Source organism: Psammomys obesus, unplaced genomic scaffold, assembly GCF_907164565.1.
Source record: "Psammomys obesus unplaced genomic scaffold, mPsaObe1.curated_primary_1811, whole genome shotgun sequence".
Classification (NCBI taxonomy): domain Eukaryota; kingdom Metazoa; phylum Chordata; class Mammalia; order Rodentia; family Muridae; genus Psammomys; species Psammomys obesus.
In genome coordinates this window covers 379,340-400,359 of record NW_026586463.1, presented here as the reverse complement: position 1 = coordinate 400,359, position 21,020 = coordinate 379,340, and the positions used below count along the sequence as shown (strand labels likewise).

Genomic DNA, 21,020 nt, shown 5'->3' with positions numbered 1-21,020 from the left:
GATAAACCAAGAAGAAGAAGAAAATAAAAGAGCCTGTATAATCTTCTAAGAGCAAAGAGACTCTCTCTCTCTCTCTCTCTCGTGAAGTCCAAAGTTAAATAAACTCACAGCTGAAAATGTGAAGAGATCAATTAACCAGAAGAGCAACTGAAGAAGTAGTCAAAGAATTGTTGAATGGCAGCTAGCCTGCAAGGTTTTGTTGAGTGAGTTCCTACCGAAACTGTCAGACACATTCTGTTTTCCTTTTACTTCCCAAGGCATCAAAAGACCTACACGTAATCTTAAGGTTTACATTTGAGAATCATGGTCATGGTTTAATGTTCTATCGATGAAGATTATTTTGACCTGAGTGTGTGTCACCTTTTGGAAAATGAGAGTTACCATTCTAAACAAAGATGATTAGCAGGCACGGAAGCAACACAAAAGGAAAACGGCATCAGATCTCTTTATCAGAGTAGCCAGGCAAGCAGGGTGCAGGAAGACATGTTAATTAGGCAGGATCTCTTAGAACCCTGCTAAAACTGGAGGCCTCAGTTTGGAGGTGAGCCAGGGCAGGATCCAGCAGCCAGTATACCCCAGCAGCCCAGGTAGAGGGAACTTTGGCATCACACCAATCTGTCTGTGACAAATGGGTGTCTTACACACAAGACGAAGGGAGATGGACAGAGCCCATCCCCTAGGGATTCTCTCAACAAAGTCTTGACTGGAGAGAAGTCTTCTAAAACAACCAGCTTGTTAGATACAGTTTTCTTGTCTCTCTCTCTCTCTCTCTCTCTCTCTCTCTCTCTCTCTCTCCTCAACTCTGCGCCAATTGAAACTAAGCCACTGAGCTGGAAAGATGGTTCAGCAGTTAAGAAAGATGACTGTCTTACAGAGGACCTGGGTTTGGTTCCCAGTAGCTACTAGGTGGTTTAGAACTGTCTTAACTGTAGTTCCAAGGAATCCAAAATCTTGCCCAGGCTCTGCAGACTCCCACGTAGCCATGGTGCCCACAAACTGACCTAGGCTCACATACATACACATAAATAAAAATAAATAAACCTGCAAGGATATTTTTAAAAGAAAAGCAGCTCCCTGGGTCTCTTTTGGCCTCTAGCTCTGATTTAAATCTTCCTAATTGTGTCAGCTTGTTAATTTCTGGCTGGTTGTCTCTTGTTTACAGCTGACCGATTCTTCATACTAAGACAAAAAGTACCCTTTTCGTGCAGAGAACAGACCTGCCCACCTGCATGCGGTCGGCTCAGAAGTCATTATCTGGGGCCTGACTAACCCAAGTCAACCACATCACAGAGAAACAGAACTGGGCAATGTCAAGAGCAACCGGGTCCTGAAGGTCTTAGTGGGATATCTCTTTCAAGACTTCCCAAGAAGTGCCAGTTCTGAACTCTTCAATGCCGGGAGTCAAAACAGCAAGAGAGACCAAGACAGAGATATGCATATACTTCATTTCCTAAGTCACTCCTTCTTGGAAGCGTGTTTTCATCAGCAGAATGAGGGCAGTACTTGCCCCTTTCATGGGGTCTATTCTGGAAACTACAGAGCACATACAGGTTTCAAATACTATCTCTCCTTACTTCTTCTTTTCTGTTCCTGTCACAGTGCCTTGCATACTAATACTTTTAAAGCAAAAAAGTATATTATATACCAAAAGAACATTTTCATTACCTAGTATTCTTGTTCTGATCCCATCTGCTTTACAGAATTTTTCATATAAGAGAATTCTTTGAAACCAGATCAACAAAGTTCTGTTTCAATGAACAATTTGTTCCCTCAGCCACAAAAATAGCTTCTGCAAGTAAACCCTATGTTAAAAATGTATTCGCTAAAACAGTGTTTTACCTGTGATATGTGGAAACGTGCTTGGAAAGAAAATTGCCTTGTGAGTTTGTTACTAATGTTTTGTGAGTTTTTATTACTTTTAATTAATGTCTTAGTTCCTTCTGCCTCCTTATCTCAGGATTTGTTCAAAAGAAGGCCCAGCTACACAGCACTACGAAAGCGCTTTGCTCTCTAGTCAAACAGCAGATTTGCTTTTTCAATGAACAACAGCTCATTTTACTTCTATTGTCCCTTCTTTCTCTATTTCTGCTTTCTCCCTCCTTTTCATGACTTCATAATCCAGCTTCAAAATTTGATTCTTTGATTTAACCTAACTATAGTATTTATTCCTCCCAGCCATTACATGTACCTTTTAAAAAATTCACATATTGTCTTTAGAGACTGAGAGGCAGGGAGAAGGCCACGGCTGGTGGCACATACCTATAATCCTAGTTCCTTCAGCAGCTGAGTCAGGACAGTGGCAACTTCAAGACCTGCCTGAACTATAGAGTGAGTTCAACACCAGCCTGGGCAATTTAATGAGATTTTGTCTCAAAAAAGCAAAAAAGGAGCTAGGTTTCACACCCAGTACTTCAGGGCAGGAAGAAGGAGAGAGGAGGAAGAAAAAGAAAGAATGGGAAGGTAAGAATGTGGAAAGTTGAAGATTCATGTTTTGATAGTACTCTAAAAATGTGAAACGCTGCTGATGGTGGCACATGCCCAGTCAGCACTGGAAGGCTAAGACAGGACAATGGGTGGCTGGAGAGATAGCTCAGAGGTTAAGTGCACTGGCTGCTCTTCTGGAGGTCTTGAGTTCAATTCCCACATGGTGTCTCACAACAATCTATAATGAGATCTGGTGCCCTCTTCTGGTGTGCAGGTGTTCATGCAGAAAGAACATTGTGTACATAATAAATATTTAAAAAAAAAAAAAAAAAGACAGGACAATGAGTTCAAGATCAACCTGGGCTTTGTAATAAGACCCTGTAGATAGACAGAAAGATAGAGAGATAGAGAGATGATAGAGAGATAGATAGGTAGAGAGAGAGAGAGAGAGAACAGAGATGTGGGAGAAACGCTGAGCATGGATACACCTGTAATCCCAACATTTGAGCAAGTGTTGACAGAAGGATCAGGACATCCTTGGCTACATACAGAGCTTGAAGCTAGCCTGGCCTACATGAGAGTGAGAGCAAGAGGGAGAGAATGAGACAGACAGAGAAAAAGAGAGAGAGAACAAAGCAAAAGCTCTGAGTTAATACTGACCTCCAAAACCGGTAGTACAGAGTCACAAGCTGTTTTCCGGGATGATGACATTCTTTTCTTAGTATCCAGAGAAAGCCAGCACACCTTTTCTCAGTGTCGCCCTGAGCCATGTGACAATGTAGTGAGTGGGTTTAACTGATAAAAGGCATCTTTATTTGCTGGCATTTAAATGTGCCCTTTAAAGACTGAAATCAATTACAGCGTGCCTAATTATAGTCTGGTAGTATACGAGTGTACCTTTAACAATCCAGCTATTAGGAATAAGCTTTGCATCTTTCCTGCTAATCCAAAATGATAGCAAATTATGATACAGTAATTAGATCAAGACCTTACTTGAGAAAAAAATACATTGCAAACTGGATCTTTTCAAAGCTCTCCTCTTTTTAAATTAAATTTTACTGTCTGTTTTTAATTTCATCTCACCTTGCCAGTATGATGCCCTTGTAATTCACTCTCTAGGCTGGGTGGATTTTGTGCTCCTTAGGATGGCAGAAACAACAGCAAAGAGATGACATCATCCTTTAGCAGAAGTGCACTATTATTCCAGGACCGTGTGTACTCTCATTCATCTATCTCTGCTGACACTACACTGCAGGGAGGTTTTCCAGGACAGATGTGTGCTCCCTTGGCAACAAAAATGGTAGGGAGTGCACATCCATTTTCAAATCCCGAGAGGAGGAATTTTGTAAATCCATTTTATAAATGTGCTGTGAATAATGGAGAGACATCAGGTGTCCTCAAGCTTGTTCTGATTAAAAACCTTCACGAGTCCAAGTTTAAAGCAACTCCCAATTTTTATTCACATTATAAAAACATTTTCCTCATTTAAAAGCATACTTTGACTCACAATAGTATGCAAATTAAAGCAGTCTCTGTTGTGAGCATAAATGGATATGTTAGGAAGTGATTCTGGGATCTGATCATTTGATAAGAAATCTAAGCAAAAATTAGTAAAAGATCATTATACAGGGCTCCATCCAAGTGTGCTAAAACAGCTTCAAAATTGAATGCAGACGCCAGAGATGCAGAAAAGGACCTTCTGAAGAGGAAGGCAAGCACTCAGAGAAATGGTACAAAACAGAAAGGGCAACCAGGAAACTAGATAGACTAAGGAGAAACCCCAGCAGGAATCAGGCCCACCTGTGCGACACTGCCTCACAGTAAAGCACCACAACCAAAGCAGCTTGGGGAGGAAAGGGTTTACTTGGCTTTCAAGTCCATCACTGAAGGAAGTCAGGGCGGGAATCTGGAAGCAGGAGCTGATGTAGAGGCCATGAAGGGGTGTTGGATACTGGCTTGCTTCTCATGGTTTGCTCAGCCTGCTTTCTTAATAACCCAGGACCAGCAGCCCAGGGATGGGCCCACCCACAATGGGCTGGGCCCTCACCTGTCAATCACTAATTAGGAAAATGCCTGCGGGGCTTCTCTACAGCCTGATCCTATGGATGCATCTTCTCCATAAGAGCTTCTATCCTTTCTGGTGACTCTAGCTTACGTCAAGATGACCTAAAACTAGCCGGCACATTCTCCTCTGTCTCTCTTCCCTGGTTCTTTGGAGCAGTTGCATAATGTTTTAAAATACGTTGAGCTGAGGAGGTAGCTCAGTTAGACACAAAGATGAAAGTTCAGGCCCCAGAACCCCCATTTGAAGAACCACAGGCAGTGGTGGTGCACACTTGTATTCCTTGGGCTCCTGAGATGGAGACAGGCTTCCCGGGGCTTCCTGGGGCTTCCTGGGGCTTCCTGGGGCTTCCTGGCCAGCCAGCCTTGCCTACTTGCTGAGTTCCAGGTGGGTGAGGAAAAAGAAAAAAAAGGCAGATACCCGTCACATGCACGCGTGCACACACTCACAGGCGTACATGCTTGTGCACACAATACTTTTTTAATCTTTTCAGAGCATAGCTTATGCATATAGTTTGTATATAATGCATAAACAAAGGCTCATTTTTTTTTAAGGGACTGGAGAGATGACTGATCGAGTAAGAGTGGTGTCTCCTCTTGCAGAGGACACTGCTTCAATTCCCAGTACCCAAATGACAACCCACAACTGTCTGCAACTCTAGTTCCAGGAGACTCCTCAGCACCCTCTTCTGGCTTCTGTAGGCACCAGACACACACATGTGAAGCAGTCAAGCACATAAAACACAAATGTCTTTAAAAGGAATCTTTAAAAGATTTATTTATTTTATTTTATGTATATAGTAAGTGTTTGCCTGGCCATAAAAATATGTGCCACATCTGTAATGGAAGTTTTGGTTTCTATAAAAACTCAGTTATGTTATGTCAATATGTTTTTGGTTTTAATCCCAAGTGTGGGATTTTAGTTTGGGCTTTAGTTTGTCCACAGCTGGTAAGTGCCTCCTGCGGGGCGTGGTCTTTGCCAGCTGGTCATGGTCTGCCTCGTGCAGCACAGAGAGGGGCATGGTCTAGGACTCTGAGGGATATAAATACTAGAGCCCAGAAAGAGAAGATGTGGCTGTTACACAGACAGATAGTGTTGTGGCTTGGAGGAGACAGCCAGAGAGAAACATTTCAACACAGTGGCTTGGAGGAGACTGCTGGCTGTGTTTGCTCTTAACAAAGATTGGTATAGCCCCCAAAGAACCCATCAACCCTCAACAGCCAGAAGAAGTAAAGGGGTCTCTGACCCTCTCCCCACTAACCTTCTCTCTCTTACCTAGGTTAAAGGGTTGGTGGAAGGGAGGTAGATGCTTAAAATAGAGTTTACAAACAAGCACAACACACACCTGAGCCTGATGGTCAGCAGGCCAAAAGAGGACATCACATCCCCTGGAACTGGAGTTACAAATGATTGTAAGCTGCCATGTGTGTGCTGGGAACCGAATCTGGGTCCTCTGCGGGAGCAGCCAGTGCTCTTCATCGCTGATGAAGTCTTGTTCATACATGTATTTCTTAAAAACTGATGGTAGCTTAGTCATAAAGCATTTTTACACAAGCTTGAGGGCCTGAGTTCAATTCTCAACACCTACATAAAAATAAGTCAGGCATGGTGGCATATGCTCTTAGTCCCAGCACTGGGAAGCAGAGACAGGTAGGGACACGCCTTTAATCCCAGCACACAGGAGGCAGAAGCAGGCAGATCTCTGTAATTCTGAGGCCAGCCTGGTCTACAGAGTGAGTGTCAAGACAGGCAGAGATATATAATGAGACCCTTTCTCAAAAAGAAAGAGAAAGAGAGAGAGAGAGGGAAGGAAGGAAGGAAGGAAGGAAGGAAGGAAGGAAGGAAGAGAGGGAGGGAGAGAGGGAGGGAGGGAGGGGAGGAAAAAGGTGGAAGGGTGAGGAGGAAGGGAAATGGCCCGGTGGGTAATGTGCTTGCTATGTAAGTATGAGGACGAGTGTGCACAGTACTGCATGAACCTGCATGAACTGTTCCTGCGCAGGATAGGAGCTAGGAGACGGACACGGGAGAACCCCACAGAAGCTCTAGACAGGAGCCTGCCAAACGAAACTGAGAATAAAAGACCTTGTCTCAAACAAGAGGGAAGGCAAGAACCAAGCCTCCACATGCATTCTCTAGCACACACAACAGCAACAAAAGGTGAAGTGACATCAAGGTTGGCTTTTATTGTCACACACATGTGCATACCCACACACACAATGCAGGAAAACACTTTCCCCACTACTCACTCCAAACCCACAGGGTCTATCTTTTCACAGTCCTAGAATTCAAAACTAAGCACAGCTGCCACTGTGCTCTCGCTATTTTTGTGCGTCCCACAGACCCCTCAGATGTCTGATAAAGTCTATGGATCCCCCTGCTAGAAGAATGTTTGAAAACATGCAAACAAGGATACAAAGACTTACAAAGGACATCACATGTGTTTCAAGACAGTTCTACCCACCGAACCCTTAGGGTCTTGGGGCCTCCAGGACACAGAACTGGAAGGTTCTAGCCTGGGCAAGCAAACAGATGTGCACACGTGTCCCTTCTCCCACATGGCAGTCCTGTGTGGCATGCCTCCTGCAGTGGCTGCTGTCTAGACTCTGTCCAACCCACCTCTAGCTAGTGAATACAGCTCTCAGCTGCTAAGACTTGAGTCATGGCTCATTATTCTGTATTCTACAGAGAACCCCATACTCTATCTTGCTCCCACTCTCCTCTGAGGAAGATCCTCTCCTACAACCTCTATTTTTGCTTCTAGAGATCTCAGCCTAAGACACTTACTCACTGTCCCTAATCTTGAGTTTTCCATTTATTGACTTCCTGGGAAAGATTCCATGTCCATATATATGGATCCAAATGCATTCATTTGACAGCCTTGTACTATTCCGTTCATGGTTTGACCATAACTAATGTAGCACATTTCCAGCACAGACATTTCCTCTCTGTAAACTTCAAAATCTCATTTTTATACATTTAAATGCAATTACTGCCTTACCACATTTTAACTATCCAGTTAGTTGCTAGTGAGCCTTTCATCAATCTTGTGAGCTGCAAAACTTTAGTGCCTTGCTATCGTTTGGAATACAGCTCTGTTCCCAGAGCAATTCATCTTTGTATGTGACAAGCAATAAGGTCCCAGCTGGCCCCTGTCCTCTGAATCTCTGACTTTACAGCCTCAGTCTCTGAACACCAGGTTCAGGGCCAGCTTCCATTCTAAGCTACACGTAAGGACCTTCGAGAGTCTAACTCAGACCTTCCAGGGCTTAACTTAGACAGTCCAGATATGTCTTCCTGCTGGAGAACAGGGCCCTTCTATGTTTACTGATAAGAATGGATATCCAAAATCTCTCAGATGCTTTTGAGAACAAATACAGTGTGCTTTCCTTTTTTTTTTTTTTTTTTTACTAGAAGTGCACATAAGCATGTCTGTTGGCTTCTGTTCACACATCTTACCCAGAGGACACACAAGAGACTGGGGTGAGGTCAGGGGGGTGGATAACAGAGAGGCAGATACACACAGAGAACGAATTAAAAAGCTGAAGGATAGGAGGGTGGAGGGGACTTGTATTCCCAGGGTGTATGCCCTTTTGTGCTTTTGCAGTATTACACTATGTGCTTTCTCAAATGGTAAAGACGATTTAATTCTGCAAATGTGTGTATGCTCCAGCAGTGGAGATTTAGGTCACCACAGACAGACAGGAACACAAAATGCAGTGCTAGAGATCAGACAAGCCATTTCTAAATTCCTCTCCATGCTCAGAAGCTGTGTGGTATCCATGAGCACAAATCGGAGGGCAGGAGAGCCTGCTCCATAGCTAAGCTCAGCTCTCAGCTCTCAGTGCTGCCCTGGACCAGCTGCTTCATCTCTGATCACACATCTTCTCCTGTATAGAGTTAAGACAGTCGCCCTTGCAAGCGATACACTTTACAATATTCTGTTGCTACTGGATATATCTCTTACTGTCCCTGTGCCTCTCCAGTCTTCAGAAAGTTGGGCAAAGGGGTCCTTCAGCTCTACGATGAACAGTTTTGAATCTGGAATCATGAGCTTGGCTATAAGAATGTTGTTTTCCCTTATCCCAACAAAGCGGCCTACCAAGTTCAAAAAGGAAATGAAGAATGAGAGACATTTGGGCTTAGAGATGCAGTCCAACCTGGCTAACTCTGAAGCCACCAGCTCTTCTTCCCTTGGCCCAATTAAACTAGCCAGGAAGATGGCTCAGCAGGTTAAAGGCCCTTGTCTGATAACTCAGGTAAAAACAAGATGTAGTAGCTCACCTCTGTAATCTCATCACTGCAGGGAGATAGCAGGGGAACACAGCAGAGTTGCCCGGAAGCTGACCTGGAATGTGGAGGAGAGCAGCAGCAGCAAGAGAGACCCTGACCAATGAGATGGGCCCCAAGTGCTCACACACTCACTCCCTAAAGTTGTCCTCTGACCTCCACATATGCACTGTAGAACACACATGTGCAAAGCCTGCCCCCTCTCTCCCTCATTTCTCTGTCTCTGTCTCTCTCCCTCTCTCACACACACAGAGGGAAGTTGGAGGCCAATACTATATACATCTTTCTACAAGTTGCTGTTTAACAACACTCGTTTGCTGGTTGGCATATTGCCCTTGCTCGGGTCCCATCATCCTGTCATTACTTAGACCTTCCTCTGCTAATGAATAATGAGCTTATTTCTAATCTTCCTCCTGCACAGATACTACTACAATATAGATCTTTGTAAGTGTTTCCCCATGCACCTATGCAAAACAGCCTTCCTCGGCCAATGGATACCTAGAAATAGAACTGTTGAATTCTATATTATGCTTACTTTCAGCCTTACAAAATATTGCTAACCCACTTTCCAAAGAGGTTGAGACAATTCACACTTCCACCCGCCCGCCCAGACTATTGCCTGACCTTTTTGCCATCTCAGTGAATACGAAGCGCTCTCTTAGTTAGTCCGAGTTTTCCACATTCCTAAGTCGAGCATCTTCTCATATATGCTTTCCATCTGAGACTTATCTGTATATACCTTTGCCTGTCTCTCCCTCCCCCCTTCTTTTATATTGATTTTTGGTAGTCCGATATATATTCTAGAAATTATTTTGTTTGACATACGTCAGCAGAGGGCTGAAAAGCGGCTCACCAAGACTGACAACATGAGTTTGATCCCCAGAATTCACATTCAGGAGGAAGAAATACAACACTCTCTCTCTCTCTCTCTCTCTCTCTCTCTCTCTCACACACACACACACACACACAATAAATAAATAAATAAATAAATTATTTAATTAATTAATGGAAAACTGCTTATCAAAAAAAGAGAGAGAAGCCAGCCATGATGGCGCACACCTGTAATCCCAGCACTCGGGGGGGGGGGGGGCGAGGCAGGCAGATCACTGTGAGTTTGAGGCCAGCCTGGTCTACAAAGCGGTCTAAGACAGCTTAGGCTACACAGAGAAACCCTGTCTCAAAAAACTAAAGAAAGAGAAAGAGAGGTAAGCAGAATTTTAGCAACTGTCCTGGTTAGTGGTTTTTGTTTGTTTTGTCTTGTTTTGTTTTTGTTTTTGAGCTCAGGGTGATGTACCCCCTAAGCAGGTGGCCCCTTGTTGTGTAAGAAAGCAGTCTGAGAAAGCCAGTGAGCAGCATTCCTCAAGAGAATGCTTCAGTTCCTGCCTCCAGGTTCCTGTCTTGAGTTCCTGCCTTCTCGCAGTGACGGTGTGTGATCTGAGAGTTGTAATATCTAATAAATCCTTTTATCCCCAAGCTGCTTTTGGTCATGTGTTTATCAGAGCATAGAAACCCTAACTGAGACACCAACACTCTGGAAACTTTTTAGCTATCAGTAATCCTTTCTCAAGTATAACATTGGGTGATAGAGGTATTCTTGGAAGAAAAAAAAGGTTTTCACGTGCTTTTCTGACCTAAAAAATGTGGTTACAACCCGAGGACATGCCTAGCTCAGTGGAACAGCCCCTGCTAGCCATGTAGGAGGTGCTGAGGTCAAGCACAACACCAAAATAAATTTTACATGAAAAAAAAATGATTAAATATGTTTTCTCTTTGCATTCTTTTTCTATATTTTGTACCGAAAAGCCTACTCTCATTTCCTTGAGTGTCCAAGACTGTTTCATCATATAATTCATTCAAACTTAAAATAGCATAACCTTTTCCTTCAGAATTGTAAACTTTCTATATCAGTTGAAGCTGGCACACACAGACACAAATACACACACACACAAAGGACAGAACACATGAAACATTCAAGATGGGAATTTTGAAGAGGTTTTATTTAAAGGGCATGAGCAGTAAAAAGAAAGAGTGGCCAAGGCAGCTCACTGTGGACTGAAGACCCAGAGGGAAAAACTAAGTGAGCTACCACCTAGACAAGAGCAATGATGGCTGAGAGGCACAGCAACCGGCGGCAACCTCACTGCAGAAATAAATGCCTAGACATAGCGTCTCCCCCCCCCCCATGTCCTGTGGAAAGCCAGAGAACCCAGGTGGCTTTGATGTGCATGCAGCCTGCCTTCCAGAGCTGGAGAAGAATCCAAAGCTGCAAGCTGGCATAGCCAAGCAGCATCAGATCTACCTGCATTCAGTCGAAGCAGAGAGTTTAATGATGCTATGAAGCGCTAGCAGATTTTTTTTTTCTTTCTCCCTACATGTAAGTTTTAACCTATGGTTTGCTGAGCCAAGAACTCCACTCCAAACCTTGCAAAAACTACACTACAATCCTCCAAGCCAGCAAAAAAGCCATTTAATAAAGAACAGGACCTTTGAGTAACACAATTCCTTGTAAAGTGGTCTGTTACAAACTTCTAAACGTTCAGCGTGAGTTAACAGACTGTTTGACAAGAGTAAGGAGAACAGGGAAGGGGAAGGTTGATGACAGCACAGCCGCATGGGCCATAGGCCTCAGCTCCTATCTTTTAGCTTGCAGCTACGCCTGGGAGAAAGATCAGTGGGTGAAAATTAGCCCTGTAAGCTTTTGCACTGACAATCTAAAAGTTCAAACTGGGAGAGAAGCAATAAGGCAGCAGGACCCGTGTCCATGGGAAGCTCCTGGATGTGGCAAGAGACATTGCCATGACAGAAGGCACTGGCGAGATGAGCTGCTAGAGAACGAGAAAACGAGCCCTAGGAAGCTGAGGGTGAAGATACACACCTGAGAGATAGCACTGGGCAGGGAGAGGCAGAAGGATCAGAAACTCAAAAGCCAGCCTGGGCTACACGAAACTCAGTCTCAAAATAGAACAAACCTCCTAGAAACTGGGGAAAAGACTAGGATACGCAACTCTCAGACAGGCTACCACACATCACCCCAAGCAGAGAAAGAATAAAAGGAAGCTTATCGTTATGCATAAGGGCAAATGGTGACCGGAAAAACTGACAGCACGTGATTCCTTTAGGTTTTGTTTTATTTCATGTGTGTGGATATTTTTGCCTGCGTGTATTATGTCTATTTACCACAAGCGTGCTTGGCATCCACAGAGGGCAAAAGAGGGCACCAGTTTCCTGGACCTGTAGTTCCAGGTGGTTGTGAGCCACCATGTAGGTGCCAGGTCCTCTGCAAGAGCAGGCGGCATTCTAAACCGTTATGCCACCTCTCCAGCACTTTTCCTTTTAGCCAGTCTCTCCCAAACCACCAAGTCAGAAAAAGCCATCCACACTCACCGTAAGCATGGAACTCAGTGTTTGATAGAAATGCTCATCTATAAACAAGACAGAGGAAAGCGGTCCAGTTGATCACAGAGATAGACGCTAACTATGAGTGAGCCCAAGTCCAGAGCATCAGTGTCTTCAGCTCTGAGCCATTCGCTGAGCGATAGCTGAGTGCACAGGTGGGTTATTTCTGTACTTTCTGATGGCTTGGAAAGGGAACCAGGATATTGACAGCAAAATGAAGATCCAGGAGCTCTAACGGTAAGTCAAAAGCCTTTCATTGAAACTAACATAGAAATCCAACACTTAAGTGTTCATGCATAAAAACACATTTATTAAGAAGCCAGGCGTGGTAGTGCACACCTGTGACCCCAACACTCTGGGAGGCAGAGGCAGGTTGATATTTGTGAGTTCGAGTCCTGCCCAGTCCACAAACTGAGTCCAGGACAGCCAAGGCTACACAGAGAAACCCTATCTAGAGAAGAATAGGAGGAGGAGAAGGAAATGACAAAGTTCCCAATTCAACTTGGTAGGGTTGATTTCTTGCTTTTTTTTTTTTTTTTCCCTACCTTCCAGAAGAAATCTACAAGTGTAAACAGATAAATTTTCCTCAAGAAAAAAAAACGGGGCATAAGTTTCTAAGAATCGAGAGGATTAGAGCAGAAGCACACAGAACAAGAAATGTGAACACTCTGAAACTCAGAAAGCACCTAATAACTAAGCCGGCGGAGGCCATCTCCAAAAACAGCGCCTGAAAACGGGAACTAGAATAGGCCAACTCAAGCGGAGGGATCCTAGACTAGGCTCTCCCGGCACATCACGGAGCAGCTCTGCCGGTAAGGCCTGGACTGGGTTCTCCTCAGGAGTGTTGAAGCAGAGCGAACAGACATCACGTAGCAGCATGTACCCTCCTTCCCAGTCTATGGTTTTGCTTTAAAAAAAAAAAAAAAAAAAAGTAAGCCTTTATTTCCATGTTTCTCAAAATAAGCGAGCTGAACAGGTTGCTTTGGGGGGTGATTAGTCGAAGAGACCAAATTTCATATCCTCATCTGATTCCTCCGACTGTTCTTGCCTTCAGCCTTGGCTGGGGCCGCAGCAGCAGGAGCAGCCGTGGTGGCCACACAGGCAACAGCCACAAATGCGGATGGATCAGCAAAGAAGGCCTTGACCTTCTCAGCAAGTGGAAGGTGTAATGAGTCTCCACAGACAAAGCCAGGACCCGCTTGTGTCCACTGATGATAGAGTGTGGCACGGAGGCAACAGCTGGGTAGCCAATTTGCAGACAAACGCTGGCAACCTTGCAGACACCCTCTAGGAAGCGCCTGTGCAGTCTGCTCTGTGACGTCAAGCACTTCCGGGTTATAGATGCTGCCGTTGTCAACACCTGCTGGATGGTCAGCCGGAAGGCAAATGGGGGTCCCACTTCGTCTCCAATTTTGATCAGCTGCACATCGCTCAGAATTTCAATGGTACCTCTGGATCTTTTATTGGTGATGCCCAAAGCCTGGAAGAACAAGGTCTTCTCGGGTCCCAGACCAGCGTTCTGAGCTGGCACAGTGGCCTCACACTGGGCGATGACACCAGCCCAAGCAGCAGCCGGCACCTTATCGGCCAGCAGCATGTCCCTGATCTCAGTGAGGTCCTCCTTGGGGAGCACAAAGCCCGCATTCCCTGGATGTGGGGCAGCAGTTTCTCCAGAGCTGGGCTGTTCTCCAGGTGGTCCCTGATGGCCTTGTGCATCCTGGTGTTCTTGCCCATCAGCACTGCGGCCTTCCCGCGGAGGGACATGCGGATCTGCTGCATCTGCTTGGAGCCCACATTGTCCGCTCCCACAGTGAAGCATTTTGGGTAATAACCCAAAAGTTGGATGATCTTAAGGAAGTAGCTGGACTTCTGGGTCGCCCTCTCTTCCCTGGGCATCAGGTGCGTCAGGGATTCCCACACAGGGTTTAAAGACGATGTCACTCCACTGAGAACGCCCAGGGAGAGCATGGTTTTGCTTTTAGAGATCTCAGCGCCCCCACAGCTAATCACGGTTCAACAATATGAAAATAAAAACTCCCAAGAGTAAATAACTCATAAGTTTTTCATTGAACACTGTGCCCTGTCTTGCTCCATCCTGTCAAGGAAGCAACTTATCTCTGGTACCTAGTCAGTGGCCACCCCTAGTCACTCAGTGTCCAGCTAGATAACAGATCAACTGTCAGTCATACAAAGGAAGAAAAACTGAAGTCTTGCCAACACACCCGGACACTTGTCTCGTGCTGGTCCCATTCAATAAAAGAAAGAATTGCATCCATGTTATTGCCTGTTCTGGCAGCAACATAGCCTTCCCAGGCCATTGCACGGTCTCCAAATCCAGAGTTACCCCCCAAATAACTTATCACGTCTCAAAGTCCCTACACTTCCCATTCTGAATCATTTCAGGCCACAGGCGATAAAACTATGTGACTGCCTCTACTCATAGACTATGCAACTTTTCTCATCAATTAATATGTCTTTTTCAGTTGCCTACCCTGACCCTTCAGAGGCTAGAAGGGAAATTTTCCCCTCCCCCGGCAAGTGAAAAGATAGCTCTCAACATGAGAAGGAAATTTTGGTTATGGTAGAAGTAGATTTTTTTCTCTTCTGTGAAATTGTGGGGTGGGTAGGGAATGTATTTTATTTTTTGCTGTCACAAGTCAAACAGCAGAAGTCACAGCTCCAGTGTGATAAATGCTTAGTTAAGACAAAAAAAAAAAAAAAGTGGGGACTAGGGAAATGGCTCAATGTGTAAAGTGAATTGTTGCACGAAGCATGAGAACATGAGTTCAGATCTCCACACTCAGGTAAAAAGCTAGGCACAGCAAGAGGTGTCTGTCACCTGCTGGGCTGTGAGGACAGGTTGAAGCTTGGGACTGCTAGCCAACAGTCAAGCTAAAATGGTGAGTTCTGGGTTTAGCAAGCAAGTCTCCCTCAAAAAAACAAGGTGAAAGGTGATAGTGGAAAACTCCTGACATGGACCTATGGTCTCACACACCTATAAATACACACAGGTATATACCACAAACAAATAAGACAAACCGAGGATTAAATTTGTGTTTGTGTAAGATGAGTAAACATATAGGATCTGATGCTATCTGTTCTTCCAGGCATCAACTGGGAACCTTGGAATAGACCCTGAGGGCAGCAGAGACTTCTGCAATAGAAAAAAATGCCGAGTAGGGCTGTTTCTGTTCGCCCAAGGTTCAAGCAGAATAAGACACCTATTAATCAAACATGTGATAAAAGTGACTCAGGAGCTGGGTGTAGTTGGGCACACCTACAATCCCAGCTTCTTAGAAAGCTAATGCAGGAACTGTCAAGTTCAAAGGCTGCTTGAATTATAGAGAAAGTTCAAGTGGAGCATAGGCAACTTAGTGAGACCTGTCTTGAGTAAAAATTAAAAAGGAAAAACACGAGCTGAGGAAATAGCCTAGCCAGTGTAGGGTGTGCCCACGAGCATGAAGACATGAGGTTAATACCCAGAACCCGTGTAAGAAATGCTAAGTGTGCTTGTTATCACAGAACTGGGTTGTTGAAGACAGGGGGACAGCTGGGGCTCTCCAGGCTGACTTTAGTGAGCAACAGACTAGGGAGAGACAGTCGCAAAAACAAGTGCGTGACATCTGGGGACAACATCTGAAGTTGTCCCTCTGACCGTCACACACACACAGGCATACACAGACACAGGTATACACACACCAGCACACACACACAGAGACACACAGGCACACACATGCACAACAACACAGTGGGAGGAGAGCTGGGAATACAGCTCAAGGTTTGAGGCCCTGAGATCAACCACAAAGTACCTCTCAAATCCTGTGATTCTGGATTTTATGCTTACACTGGGTCCTAAGGACTACAGGTTTAACTCGCGGCTGTAATTTCTAGGAGTGGACCATAGGTGGCACTGTAGTATTAAAATGAGCCTATAACCAGTCAGTCACACCTTTTAGACTTCGATGAATGTGTCCAGCCATACATAACAAGAAGATGTCTGATGTTTTTTTCAGTGAGAAATATAAATCCATTGGTTCTACACACCCAGATGTTACAGTTCGAGTCGCTCATGCTTCTCACTTCTGGCCTTCTGCCTTCCTCGTTATGAACACCTCAGCTACAGCATTTGGGCATCAACGTGTCTGGTCAGTCTTGTACTACAGCATCAGTTGACTGCCAAAGCCATGGCCCATCCACATCCTAGGCTTGGTTATGAATCATTATTGATAAATAATAACAAACGAAGACAAAACAAGCTTTTATTCCCCTACACCTTTGAACCAGTGTCAGATAACTGACACTGGTCAGTTATCTGGGTTTGGCCCCCTTTTCCACGGCTAATGAAGATGTACACTGCATTCCTTAGAGCGGTGGTCCTCAACCTTCCTAATGCTGTGACCCTTTAATACAGTTTCTCATGTTGTGATGACCCCCTCAGCATAACATTATTTTGTTGTTATTTAATAGCTGCAATTTTGCTACTGTTATGACTCAAACTTTAAGTACCTGATATGCAGGATATCTGATATATAACCCCCTGTGAGGGTCACGGTCCACAGGTTGAGGACTGCTGCTTTAGAAGCTCATGACATGATTGCTAGCTCTTCCTGACAAAGCCTACCGCTCCTCAGGCGCTAAGCTTGGTTTTCTCATTCCGCACTGTCACCTCTCCCCGAGATCCGCAAGGCACGTGGGGAATTCAGCCTGTCCACCAAGAAATGTTACCACCAACGCCATGGATGATGAAAAAAAAACCTGCTCCTAAATTTAAGTCTCAAATCCAGGAAAATGGCCTAACATTAGGAACCTACAAAAGGTCGACTATGAGGAGGTAGATTTGAACAAAACACATTAAATACATGTATGAACGTCTCAAACAATAAAAAATATTTCAGCCAAATCCATTCGTTTCTGGAATAACTTGGCTCTCTGGGTTTTTGTTGTTTTTGTTCTTTGTGTTTTAACCTACTGGTTGTTTTTGTGTTTGCTTTCTATTACCCGCAATAGTCCACTAGAGGAGTGGGGGGGAACACAACAATTTTTGGTCTTAGGTTCAGTCTAATTGACAAGCAGTGCTTGTAAGCGGAAAAGAAAAATTATCCCATCCATCACAATCCAAAACAATAAAAACCTTGTTCTTTCCATGACCAAATTTGCAAAAGTGGTGCCATGCTATTGCTCCGTCCTGGTCGGTTACAGGCACAGCCCTGTAATATCCGGCTCACAGCGACTGTTTTGTTTTAGTTTTGCTTCCTTGCTTTTATTTGTTTGCTTGCTTTATGTCTTCTGTGCTGACTTGATCTGACCTCATATTTCCTACTATGCTAATACTTTTTCTTCTTTTCTTTTTTCTTTTCTTTTTTTTTTTTTTTTTTTCAAGACAGGGTTTCTCTGTGTAGCCCTGGCTGTCCTAGGCTGGCCTCAAACTCAGAGATTCACCGGCCTCTGCCTCCCAAGTGCTGGGAGTAAAGATCTGTGCCACCACGCCTCGCTTGTTAATCCCCCTGCCACCTTGGCTGGGTGGGTGGGTGGTTGAATTTTTCTGAGGAAAGCTCTCCAAATGGAGCCCAGGCTAACCTGGAACTTACATTCCTGCCTCCGCCTCCTGAACCCTGGACTTCGTGCCTATCTGCATCTAATTTCATTCATCATCAGCTTCCTAGACTCGCTCTCTCTCCTTCTCTGAGAAAGCAGAGTGTTTAAAGGGTCAATAAGCACCATCTTTGAGTTGTTTCGCCCACAGAGGAAAAGGTAACACCTGGTTAGTCAGTCCTCCAACTGAAACATTCCCGCAGTTTCAAACACTTCCTCTAGAGCTACAGCACCATTTACACGAGCCAGTAGCCACCTCAACCCAAATCACAAAATGTACACTTAAAGAGGAGTGCTCTGCGTGTGCGCATACAGATGCGGATAGGTCTATGTCTCTTTTCATAATAGTGGCACATACTTCCTCCCTTTAGTTGCTCATAGAGGTGAGAGGAGCAGTCGTCCCTGTAGCCCGCTGCTACGGACAAACTGCAATGCCTGTAGAAAAGCAGGAGAAGGCTTAAAGATGGCAGGTTCCAAGCCAGCCTGCCAGCCCCATTCAAGCCAAGCGCGCGCGCGAGGGCTGTGAAGACACCGCTCTGGGAGAACCTGAAAACGAAGGGAACCAGAGCCTCTGTAGAGTTCATGAATCTGAAATACAGACGTGGCCAGGTATGGTGGTGCATGCGCCACACTTGGAAAGTGAAGGTAGAAAGATCAGGAGATAGAGGTCACCCCTCGCTACCTAAAAAATTCAAAGTCAGGCTGATTATATGAGATCTTGATTCAAGCGTGGATGCGTGTGGTGTGTGTGTGTGCGCGTGTGTGTGTGTGTGTCTTCCTCACCCCAAGATGAAGGAGAAGCTTCTCAAGGTAATGCAAAAGTAACTCAAGGGAAGCTTTAGCGATGGCTCAGTGGTTAACAGCATTAGCTGATCTTCAAGAGGACCCGAGTTTGATTCCCAGCATACATGCAAACGTGGCAGCTGTTTATAACCTCAGATTCAGGGAATATAACCCTACTTACGGCCTCTACGAGCACCGCACATGTGTGGTACATGGAAATATATGTAGGCAAAACACTCACACATATAAAGTAATTTTTTTTTTTTTTTGGCTCAACTTAAAGGCTGGGTATGATGGCTCATGCCTTTAATCCCAGTACTTGGGAGGCAGAAGCAGGTGGGTCTCTATGGTTCTGAAGCCATCCTGGTCTACATATTGAGTCCTAGCTAGGCAAGGCCACACAGTGAGACCCTGTCTCAAAGAATAAAATAAAAACACAACTCAGGAAAGTATGAAATGGCTTTGTTTCTAAGGTTTAAAAAAAAAAAAAAAGCAACAGCTTGAGCCTCAAAAACAGAGTTGCAGTGAGATTTAAAAGAGACAAGAAAAAAACCAAAAGTGTAACAGAATTAGTTTTCCAGAACAACTAGGTCTCCAGTCCTCTCTAGAGAAGGAGTCCTAGGTATCCCAAAAGTCTACCAAAGGAGCCTATGAAATTCAGGACCATTAATGTATTCATGTTCTGGTGTATTTAATAAAAGAATAAGTCCTGATGTATAAATAAAACAAATTACATGTCATAGGCCGGTAGTCGATGAGATCATATCACATGAAGTGTATCTTTGACAGGTCTGACTTGTCACAACAAAGAACCACCAGCTGTGACACTTAAGCAACAGGAGTTGATTTCGCACCACTTTTTTTATTAAATTTTATTTTTTAAATATTAATTACAGTTTATTTACTTCGTATCCCAGCTGTAGCCTCCTCCCTCATTTCCTCCCAATCCCACCTTTCCTCCTTCATCTCCTCTCTGCCCCTCTCTAAGTCCACTGATAAGGGAGGTCCTTCTCCCCTTCCCTCTGACCTTAGCTTCTCAGGTCTCTTCAGGACTGGCTGCAAGGTGGCCTAGCAAGGCTGCTCCTCCCTCAGGGGTGGGGAGGTCAAAGAGCTAGCCACTGAGTTCATGTCAGAGACAGTCCCTGTTCCCCATACTAGTATATCCACTTGGATACTGAGCTGCCATGGGCTCCATCCAAGCAGGGGGTCTAGGTTATCTCCATGCATGGTCCTTGGTTGAAGAATCAGTCTCAGAAAGGACCCCTGATATATTTGGTCCTTAGATAGCTCAGTGGTTAAGAGCACTAACTGTCTTCCAGAGGTCCTGAGTTCAATTCCCAGCACCACATGATGGCTCACAATCATGTATAATGAGATCTGGGGCCCTCTTCTGGCATCAAAACAGAGCATTCTCACCACTCTTAAGGCTTGAGCAACTGGCATGTTCATGGAAGAGCTCTCTTCAGTGCAGACAGCTCCCTTCTTACTGGGTCTTCACATGACCTGGAAAGGGCCAACTCTGTCATCTTATAATCTCACTATGACCTCGTCTAAACCTAGTTATCTCCCAGATGCTGCAAATACCATCACGTGGAGGTGTGGCTCCAATATATGAGCTGCCAGAGACATGATTCGGTCCACAGAAAAGTGCAATTTTATTGTGTTTCACACTGTTGACCTGCTTTGGTAAATGAAGAATATGGAAGCTTTAATAAAAACATATTTTTAGTTGCTTCTTTAAAAAGAAGCCACCTTCTGTTTTCAACTACTGTTACTTCGGTTTACAGAAACTTTTCTGTTACACACACAAGAATTTAACATATATTGTACGTGAAGCTAAATCATAGTACAAATGAGCTAGACTGTTTGGGTATGTTGGCATTTGGATGTCAAGACAACTAAAAGTTACTCAAACAGAGTTTCAGAGCTGGTCGGTAGCAAGCCAGCAGCAGTTAACAAAGAAACCCAGGTAGCCATGCTTTACTTAGTGGCTTATGGCCTTGGATTCTCCATGATTGTGATAACTCAGATATTCTTCTTGTCCTGCTCACCTGCCATCAGCCGGCACCTCGTCATATCTTTACCCCACAACCAACACAACTCCTAACTCCCATAGCCTGTTGTTCTCCATGTCCTTTGGACCCCATCTGGAACTTCCGGGTCTATTTCCACTACCATCTACCTGTTTACACTTACCAGCTGCCAGTATAAACACTTGAGACTCAGCTAATAACCTATAGGCCACTAGACCAAAGTCTCTCAAACTTGAGCTCGGGATGGCCTAGAAGGCTTAGGAAAACAAAGATTTGATTCAGTACACCTCCAGTAGCAGTTCAATGGTACGCATTTCTAAGAAATTTCCAAGGGATGTTTGTAAGCAAAAGCACAGTGAAACCAAGCAGCTGGACCACTCCACGGGTAGATATGGAGAATTCAAACTGCCAGAGCTGTCTCTTGGGGAGAGAACGGCAAAAAG

General features: G+C 44.6%; 1 pseudogene; it reads right to left on the bottom strand.

Annotated features, from left to right (window-relative positions):
* Positions 1–13,162: 13,162 nt before the first annotated feature.
* Positions 13,163–14,065, bottom strand: LOC129672475 (60S acidic ribosomal protein P0-like; annotated as a pseudogene).
* Positions 14,066–21,020: the final 6,955 nt, after the last annotated feature.